The sequence below is a fragment of the Hyaena hyaena genome, unplaced genomic scaffold, assembly GCF_003009895.1.
Source record: "Hyaena hyaena isolate Hyena2069 unplaced genomic scaffold, ASM300989v1 scaffold_79, whole genome shotgun sequence".
Taxonomy (NCBI): Eukaryota; Metazoa; Chordata; class Mammalia; order Carnivora; family Hyaenidae; genus Hyaena; species Hyaena hyaena.
This window is the reverse complement of record NW_024080711.1, coordinates 2369830-2379706: the sequence shown is the minus strand read 5'-3', so window position 1 is coordinate 2379706 and position 9877 is coordinate 2369830. Positions and strand designations below refer to the sequence as shown.

The 9877-nt window shown below is 45.8% G+C and overlaps 1 long non-coding RNA gene across 1 annotated transcript; it reads right to left on the bottom strand.

Moving 5' to 3' along the window:
- Window positions 1-609: 609 nt before the first annotated feature.
- Window positions 610-9178, bottom strand: LOC120232866. The gene is made up of 2 exons (XR_005528666.1): window positions 9016-9178; window positions 610-804 (listed from the first exon to the last, which is right to left on the bottom strand). It is a non-coding gene; the product is annotated as an uncharacterized LOC120232866 (long non-coding RNA).
- Between the last annotated feature and the right edge of the window lie 699 nt (window positions 9179-9877).

Below are 9877 nucleotides of genomic sequence, written 5' to 3'. Positions count from 1 at the left end.
GGTGAATGAACGAATGAATCTGGCCACCCACCAACAGAAACCAAGAACACCTGATACCATCCCAGCCCGTTTTGTGCCATAGCCTTATATCACAGTGAGTCACTCCGATGTGTGACCGGCATTGTTAGTTGCCTGCCCGTCTGCCACTTCTCCTGTCCCCTCCCTCCTCCTATCCTGTTTCTTGTTCACAGAGCAACCAGGTTCCAGCTTGCAGGGATAACTCATAATTGATCCCTAGTGTGTCTCAACAGATAGCACATCACTAGGCTTTTAGGATAGCTGGTTCCCACTCGTTAAATGCCGGTAGCCATTGTTGACCACAAAAATGCCCTCCTCACCCTCCAATGTTGTCCCCCACGTTTTCAAAATCTTGTTACTTCTTTCTGACAAATACTTGTTTTCCAAAATGTTCTTATTTTTTAATAAGAAATAAGAGGAGTAGAATTCTGCTAATGAAAAATGAAATTCCTTCTTGTCCCAACTTTCTTTCTTTCCACTATGAATGAAAGGGTGTGAGAACGTGATGCTTGTGAGCCAGCAGCCATATTGAGACCATAAGTGTGTTAGTTTTCTAGAGGTTCTGTAACAAATTACCACAAACTCAGTGACTTACAACAACAGAAATTTATTTTCTTGTCATTTTGGAGGCCAGAACTCTGAAGTCAAGACATCAGCAAGGTTGGTCTCTCCCAGAACCTCTGAGTGAGAATTTGTCATTCTGGGCCTCTGTCTTCACAGCGCCTTTTTGGTATTTCTCCTCCCGTTCTCTTCTAAGGACACTTGTCATTGGATTTAGGGTCCATCCTAAATTAGATGATCTCATCTTGAGATTAATTATATCTGCAAAGACTCTTGGTCCAAATGAGGTCATAGTCACAGGTTCTAGGTGGACAGATCTTTGGTGAAGCCACCTTTTTTTTTTTTTGAGAGACAGAGAGGGAGCATGACAGGGGTTGGGGCAGAGAGAAAGGGAGAGAGAGAATCCCAAGCAGGCTCCATGCTGTCAGCGCCAACTCCGTGTGGGGCTCTATCTCACAAACCGTGATATCATGACTTGAGCCGAAATCAAAAGTTGGGCCCTTAACCAACTGAGCCACCCAGGCACCCTGGGAGGCCAGCATTCACTCATGACCATGAGGTTACAAATCTAGGATGGAAAGTCAACATGTGAGAATGCCAGAGAAGAATGTTGGAAATCCAGAGTTCTCAATGGTATTATCCACTCATGGAAGGTTTTTGAGCCACTCATTGAAGTCTATAATTTGTCACCTCCAAGAGTTGTGTCAGCTAATCAAGAAGCCTCAGAACAATCCTTTCTCTCCCTCTCTCTCTCTCTCTCTCTCTCTCCCTCTCTCACACACACACACACACACACACACACACACACACACACACACGTCAGTTAGGTCTCTGACTCAGGATTTCATTGTAGTTCATTTGCTGCTTTCACCTGATGGTCAGTTTAGTGGAACCTGGCTAATGTAGCAAGAAGACAGGGAAATTTGATTTAATTTAAATTTCCATGTTTGGTGGATTAAGAATGGTGTGAGAAACAGGAAAAATCAGGGCACTGTATCATTCAGTGTTGATTTCTTTTGACCGGGAATGTTTAATTTCAATTATTCATGGTAGAATTTTGTAGGAAAGCAGCTAATGTGTTCTAGGAAGCTGTGTTAAGGGAACGCATGGAGCCAAACAGCAGCTTGTGAGCTCACAGTCCTCTGCACAAAGCCCTTCCCTGGGGTAAGATCTGGAAGAAGGGAGGGAAGAATTAAGTCCTTCTTGTAGTCAGGCAGCTGGCATTTTTTGTTTTGATTCTTTTTTAAATCGCCCAAGTAGCATGTATATTCTCCTTGTCTTTTTAATTTTTAAATTTAATTTCTTTATATATGCTTTAGCATATGCAAAAGTTTCTCCAGATGCATAAATGCAATTGTATGTGGTTCCTCTTTGTTTTTCTTTTCCTTTTATTATCGGCTCCCCCTTCCCTCTCTGGTCTTCCCTTCATCACATGGTCCCTACCCCCTACCTATTCAGTCCTGTAGCCCCTGATTGCAACCCCAACTGTGTGTCTGTCCATATCATTCCCCATCAGCACACACACTGTGTGAAGCTGTGGCCAGGCCTGTCCACAGAAAGCCCCCACGTGGACATGAATTGTAAAGCCCTGGATCCTGTAAATGCAGACACAGATGTTGGGAAGACACAGATGTGGAGCCTCGGGCCCCACAAAGGGGAGTCACTCCGTATGGACGAGCTGAGGATGGTGGGCTTGGCCCTCAGGGTTCGCAGAGCACCTGAATTGCTGGGTGACATGACATAACCAGATGCTGACCAGGCCTTTACAGGGGGGGAAAGTAAAGCCCAGGAGGCCTCTGTTCAGGGCAGCCTCCTCCCCTGGCTGGGGCCTTCTGTAGGAGGAACGGAAGGCAATCCAGAACCCCCCTCTCTCCGATGGACTCATTGTGCTGTTTTCATATACTTTCTAGATTCCATGAGCTTGTGAGTAGGACTGAGCAATACTCAAGGGCTTCATCTCTGCCATCTTTAAATCCTATTCAGGTCTTATCAGACTCAGGTATAAGGCCTACGTACAGAGGAGTGTTCATGAAATGAGTGTGTATAGGGGCGCCTGGGTGGCTCAGTTGGTTAGCATGCAACTTCAATTCGGGTCATGATCTTGGGGTTCGTGGGTTCAAGGCTCATGTCAGGCTCTCTGCTGACAGCTCAGAGCCTGGAGCCTGCTTGGGATTCTGTGTCTCCCTCTGTCTCTGCCCCTCCCCTGCTCATGCTCTCTTTGTTTCAAAAATAAATGAACGTTAAAAAAATTAAAATAAATAAAATGAGTTTGTATATTGGGGCACCTGGAAGGCTTAGTCGGTCAGTTGAATGTCCGACTCTTGATTTTGGCTCAGGTCATGATCTCACTACTCATGAGATAGAGCCCTACATCAAGCTCTGTGCTGACAACACAGAGCCTGCTTGTATTTCTCTCTCTCCTCCTCTCTCTGCCTTTCTCTCTCTCTCTCTCTCAAAATAAATAAATAAACTTTAAAAAAGTATTTTAAGATGAGTTTGTATATCAAAAATTGGATTTGAAAGTTTTGTGCATTCTTCTGTATCTTCCTGTTTCTTGTTCAGGGAATTCCCTTCAGTTCAACTGGCCTGGGGTTCATGCACTCCCTCTTCGTTGTGTGACGCCCCGGGCCCCCATCCTGTCACTGAGCAGCCCTGGCACGCCAGGGTTTCTTTTTTCTTTCTCTTCTTTTTAATGTCGTGAATGTTTCTGCCATCAACATCCTTGTACATATGTCCTGAGGCACAAGTGCTTCTATTGCTGTGGAACAGACTTCCAGGAATGAGATTCCTGCAACAAGGTTGAGCCTTGAACACATGGTACTATGTGAGAGAAGCCAGTTATAAACACGGCTCCATTGATATGAAATGTTCAGAATAGACAAATTCAAAGATGGTTGGTGGTTGCCTAGGGGTGGGTGGGAGACCAGATGTGATTGGTTGCTAATGAACGCAAGGCAGTTCTGGGGGTTCTTTTGGGGCATAACGAAAATGTTCTAAAATTGATTGTGTTGATGGTTTCCAACTCTGAATATACTAAAAACCACAGGCTTGTATACTTTAAGTGGGCAGATCATAGGATGGACACTGCAGCTCAAGAAAGCCGTTATTTAAAAAATAATGAGATCGGGGTGCCTGGGTGGCTTAGTCGGTTAAGCGTCCGACTTTCATTTAGGTCATGATCTCGCGGTTCATGGGTTCGAGCCCCACGTCGGGCTCTGTGCTGACTGCCAGCTCAGAGCCTGGAGCCTGTTTCAGTCTGTGACTCCCTCTCTCTCTGACCCTCCCCTGCTCGCGCTCTCTCTCTCCCTCTCTCCTAGAAATAAAAAAAAAAAAAAAAAACATAAAAAAAAAATAATGAGATCACTGGATCAAAAATAATGAGATTTCTGGATCAGACTAGTTCCCAAAGAAGCTATAGTTCTTACCATTTCCACCAGCGCTGAATGAGAACACCCTCTCCCCACGTCTCTCCAGCAGAAGGTCTTATACTTTTTTTCCAGTTTTGCCAATCTGGTGCATAGAAAGTGGTGTCTTGTGTTTACACTAATTTGTCTTTCCTGGGAAGATTCTCATTATAAAAGTCAAGATAATACTTAAGTACACAAGGTAATAAGTACAAGATCCCTTTCACCTCTTCTGTCACCCCTGAAGTAACCATTCTCAACAGTTAGGTGGGTTTCCAGGCCCCTTTGAATGAATGTATAAACTAATACACATACACATATCATTTTATAAAATTTTTTTAGTGTTATTTATTCTTGGGAGAGAGAGAGAGAGAGACAGCATGAGTGGGGTAGGTGCAGAGAGAGAAGGAGACACAGAATCTGAAGCAGCTCTGAGCTGTCCGAACAGAGTCTGACGTGGGTCTTGAACTCACAAACCGTGAGATTATAAGCTTCTGAGCTGAAGTCAGAGGCTTAACTGACTGAGCCACCCAGGTGCCCCATTACATATCATTTTATAATTAATAAATAAGATCACACTGGGACGCCTGAGTAGCTTAGTGGGTTAAGCGTCTGGCTCTTGGCTTGGTTTTGGCTCAGGTCACGATCTCATGGTTTGTGAGTTCGAGCCCTGGGTCAGACTCTGTACTGAATGCAGACCCTGCTTGGGATTCTTTCTCCTCTCTCTGCCCTTCCATTGCTCATATGCTCTGTTCCTCTCTCTTTCTCAAAATAAATGAATAAGCTTAAAAAAATAGAATCACACTAAAATGTTCTATGACTTGTTTTTTTCATGTAACTGTATGTCTTATAGATCTTTCCAAATTAGTATATAGAGCTCTAGCTCAGTCTTTTAAATGGCTAAGTGATATGTTATAGTGAGGGTAGACCCTCATTTATTTAACATTGGTGGATATTAGATTGTGTCCAGTGTTTTGCTTCTTCAAACTATGTCTCAGTGAACAGCCTTATGGATGTATTTTCTTTACTGAGGTGAGATTCACACGGCATAAAATTAACCATGTTAAAGTGGATAGTCCAGTGGTGTTTCACCCACCCACAATGTTGTATAACCACTGCCTCTATCTGGGTCTGAAATACTTTCATTGCCCTGAAAGGAAATCTCTTACTCATTAAGCAGTCACTCCCCATTCTCCCTCTCTTGAGGCCCTGGCATCCACCAATCTGCATTCTGTCTCTATGGATTTACTTATTCCAAATATTTCATATAAATAGAAATCATACACCGTGTGACCTTCTGCACCTGGCTTTCTTCACTTAGCATTATAATTTTGACATTTATCATGATTGTAGCATGTATTAGTACTTCATTTCCTTTTATGGCTCCATAATATTTCACTGTATGAATAGACCACAATTTGCTTACCCATTCATTCATTGATGGGCTGTTTATACATCTTTGAGCTCATAAACAACTAATGGCCACTGAACACTTACTATGTGCCTGGAACTGATTTATTGCTTTAAATGTATAAACTCATTCAATCCTCCAGCAGTCCTATGAGGTAGGTCCTTTATTCTACCTCGTATCCCCAGTCCCAGACATCACTGACCCACTGAATTCACCAACTCTCAATCTGCCTACCTTCTGACTTCTTATGCTGCATAACATAGCACTCACTGCTTATGCCACTTTGTATGAGTTATTCTGTTACTTGGACCTGAAAGCACTTTGTCTAATTTGTCTATACTTCCTGCCTACCTCCCATCCACCCTCACCTAGACCCTAAGTTCTAGGAGGGCAAAGTCTGTGCCGTTTGAATTCACCAGCTCTTGGTACAGTGCCTGTCACATAGGAGCGCCCCACAAATATTTCTTGAGTGATGAATTAATAACGTGTTTTGAAATTGAAGCTAAAGAAACTTAGCTATTTTGGGCTTGAGTATTGAGAAAGTCATCATCGTCATCATCATCAGAGATGGACCCTGGAAGACTCGTGGGAGTCCATCGGGTGAGAAATGGTGCTCCTGCAGAAGCAGAATTCTGAGCGCGCCCTGGAGCTGTGAGCACGTGCGGCAAGGCTCCGGCCCCAGGGAGTGGGCTTATGTAACTGAAGAAATGGGAACAGCAGGAGATGAGGTTGGCTTCGATGCCAGAGTCTAAGGAATACCAGGCTGCAGAAAGTGGGCATTCTCCTCAATGGCTGGGAGTCATTGAAGAGTTCTACGCAGGAAGGTGGTGTCTAGATTGGCAGCTTAGAAAGATCCATCTCAGTTGGGTGCTGGCAAGCCTGGAGACAGGGAGGCCAATTAGGTCCTTATCAGGTCCTTTTCTGTTGCAGTTAGCAAAACTCCAATTCAAATGGCTAAAGGTGGAATGTCTTAGCTCACTGACCATAGGAAGGGCAGATGTATTATGGGGCTTTAGAAACACCTAGAACCCGGGTCCAGATCACTGCCAAGCCTCCCCTTGGCTGTCCTGGTCTCAGTCCAGGCTGCAGGTATCATTTGTTGCCTGGAGACAAGTTCCAAATGGAACTTGCAGCTTCCCTTTAGCTGAGGACAAGTCTGTTGCCCTGGGCAGGAAGGGAAGCCCGTTTTCCTCGCTGCTGCTACCTGCCAATGGCAACCTCCTGAAGAAATACCAGTTGGAACTTTCCACCTGGCCTTGATTTGGGTGGAAAGAAGGCCGAGGGGACAGAGATGATAGTGTCCCTGCTGGCTGACAGGAGGGAGAAGTGGCTGTCCTCAGCTCACCCTGTGGCCGTTGGCTGAAGGCCTCTGGCAGGCTGGCCGGGGCTGGGGGTGAGGAGGGGCACTCAGCCAAGAGGACTCATGGGGACTGGCATCTGCCCAGTGTCTGTTAGCAGAAGCACATCTGTCTGTGACCTTAGCAATTCTACCCGAGGCCCAGGAAGCCAAGGGAGGGGTGAGACCCACCGCACTGGGCCAACCCCACAGGGAGGGAGAAAGCCAGAGGCCTGCTCCAAACTCAGGCCAAGAGAGGAAAGGCTCCAGGCAGTTTAGATGAAAGTGAGGTGAACTGGGGGGCGGGGGGGGGGGCGTCATTTTAAAGCATGTACCTGAGCTGCCAAGAAAATCTTACCCTACCTAGAAGATCCAAGGAGGCTCTTAGTGGGTCAGACCTTTGAGTTATTTTTAACTCTGGATCAGGCTACAGAAAGCATTTAGCCCACAGGCTGAATGGCTCTGGAAGGCAGACCACTGTGCTGGCAGGTGCTGGTGAGGGAGGGAAGGCCCAGCAGCCCATTCCCAGGTCCCGCTGACAGGGACCGCCGCCAGCCCCAGCCCCAGCTCAAGTGCAAAACCAGGGAGCCCTGACCTTCAGCCGTGACCTCGCTCGCTCCACGGGTCCCCTTTCCCCTGGGGACATTTTGCACGTTAGTAAGAAAGTGGTCACAGAGTTAGATTCGCAGCGCAGACACCTGCAAGGCTGCGTGCAGGGGAGACAGTGTGCCAAGGGACAAAGCGCAGGGCTGCCCCTCAAGGAGAAGGCATCTGGGCACATCTAGGCATGCTGGGCCCAGGACCAAATGAGTTTACAAGCAAAGGGCCTCAAAAGCAGGGAAGCCTGGGTGTCTGGGGTGGGGATGGGGTGGGAGCTGGAACTCGAGGCGGGGACGTGGGAGGATGGGCCGTGACCGCTGGACCTTGGAGGCTGGGTAGCATTCGCAGGGCACATGGGGTGTGGGGCGGGCAGGAGGAGCCGCAGAGGAAATAGCTCTGACCACCAGAACGTGGATACCCCTCCTAGGAATGGTGGAAGAGCTGGACAGAAGTAACCCCGACTCCTGGGTGGTCTGTGGCACACGGACGCCTGCCTACAGGGCCGGCTAGCAAGTGAAGGGGAAACACACTTGTCTCTCGTGGGAGGTGGCGTTGCGGGTTACTCTGTGGGAGACGAGAGGGCGAGAGTCTTTTTGTTACAGCAGCTAAGCCTGTATCCTAAGAACAACTAAGTTTCATTCTGTGGAGAATAAAACTTTGGGAGATGCCAACACTTGTGATGTATAAGTGCGGACAAAAAAGAGAAGAGTGGGGCGCCTGGGTGGCTCAGTCAGTTAAGTGTCCGACTTTGGCTCAGGTCATGATCTCGCAGTTTGTTGGTTTGAGCCCCGTGTCGTCGGGTTCTGTGCTGACAGCTCAGAACCTGGAGCTTGTTTCAGATTCTGTGTCTCCCTCTCTCTCTGTCCCTCCCCTGCTCGCACTCTCTTTCTCAAAAATAAACATTTAAAAAATTGCTTTAAAAAAAAGAAACAAAAAAGGGAAGAGAAAGTAAACTGTTAACAACAATCCGAAAAAAGAGAATAAAGAAGCAGAGGGCAAATAGGGTTAAATGCAGTAGAAAAATCTACAGAAACAAGGGTCATCAAGAGACTCTGCAGTGTGACAGGTGCTCAAGCAACAGGCGCTCAAGTTAAGCATAGGGGCTTATACCGGAATGGAGGTAAGAAGCCCATTTAGGTCATCTCTGCAAACTTTTTTAAATGTGTCACTGATTTGGACATGTTTAGTTCTGCATTGACCTTTTGATTAAAAAAAAAAAATCAAGACCATGCATGCTTGTGTTCATGAAATTATACAAGTGTGTATACTGGTGCTTATCTGCATGAATCATGATTTTGGTGGTATAATATGCTGCCAAAACAAAACTTTTAAATATTTAAGTGTTTATATTCATCAAAGGATGCTTGTTTTTCTCATCAGTTGACTTTGAAATAGTAAAAAGTTATGTAGGCTGAATTATGAAGTGGATACACTAAGCTGTACTAGCTAGGAATTTTTTTTAATTTAATGTTTTATATATATTGAGAGAGAAAGAGAGGCCCAGCTTTGGGGTTTGAACTCAAACCGTGAGATCATAACCTAAGTCAAAGTCAGATGCTTAACCAACTGAGCCACCCAGGGGCCCCATAGCTAGGATTTTTTTTTTTTTTTTTTTTTTTTTTACTGTAAGTCAAAGATAACTCAAACCAAACTTTTTTAAACAGAAAGATAATTCACTAGCTCACCAAACGAAAAAGTCAGGAGTAGGTCTGCCTTCAGACACGGTTTGATCCAGGGCTCCTATATTGTTGAGACTTAGTTTCTCTCTTTCTTTCCCTCTGTCCTATAATGGCTTCATTTGTAAAGAATGTGGTCAGCAGCAGACGGCTGCACTGCTTCTCACATATACCCCACTTCAAGCACAAGCAAGAACAAAAGTCTCTTATGGAGAAGCCCCAGCAATTGCATCAGATAGGCTCTTACTTGCTCACAGGTACAATGCTGAGCCAATCATACCAGTCAGAGGAAAACAAAGTTCATTAGCTGTGTGCCTTGGGCAAGCCATTCAACTTCTCTGAATCTTAGTTTTCTCATTTACAAAATGAGAATAGTACTTATCTGATAGGGTTGTCCTGTAGCTTAAATAAGTTAACATTTAAAAAGTAGTTAGAGGGTGAGGCCCTGGGTGGCTCAGTCGGTTAAGCACCCAACTCTTGATTTTGGCTCAGGTCATGAGATCTTGGCTCAGGTCATGAGATCGAGCCCCACATCTGGCTCTGCATTGACAGTGTGGAGCCTGCTTGGGATTCTTTCTTTCCCACTCTCTCTGCCCCTCCCCTCCTCAAAATAAATAAATAAACTTAAAAAAATTTTTTTAAGTACTTAGAAGAGTGCCTTGCTCAGTGTAGGCAGCATGTTATCTATTGACCAGGCTTGAGTCACACACCGCCAGAGCTACCCCCTTAGACCATAGTGACTGTGTGGGAGGCATAGCAGGTATAGGACAGAGGGGAGATGGGTCCCAGGGACATGAGTGACCTGTGTTCCGAGAGAGCTGGGACTGCAGGAACGGAAGGCCTCACGTTTGGATGAGATGGAAGGCTAGAT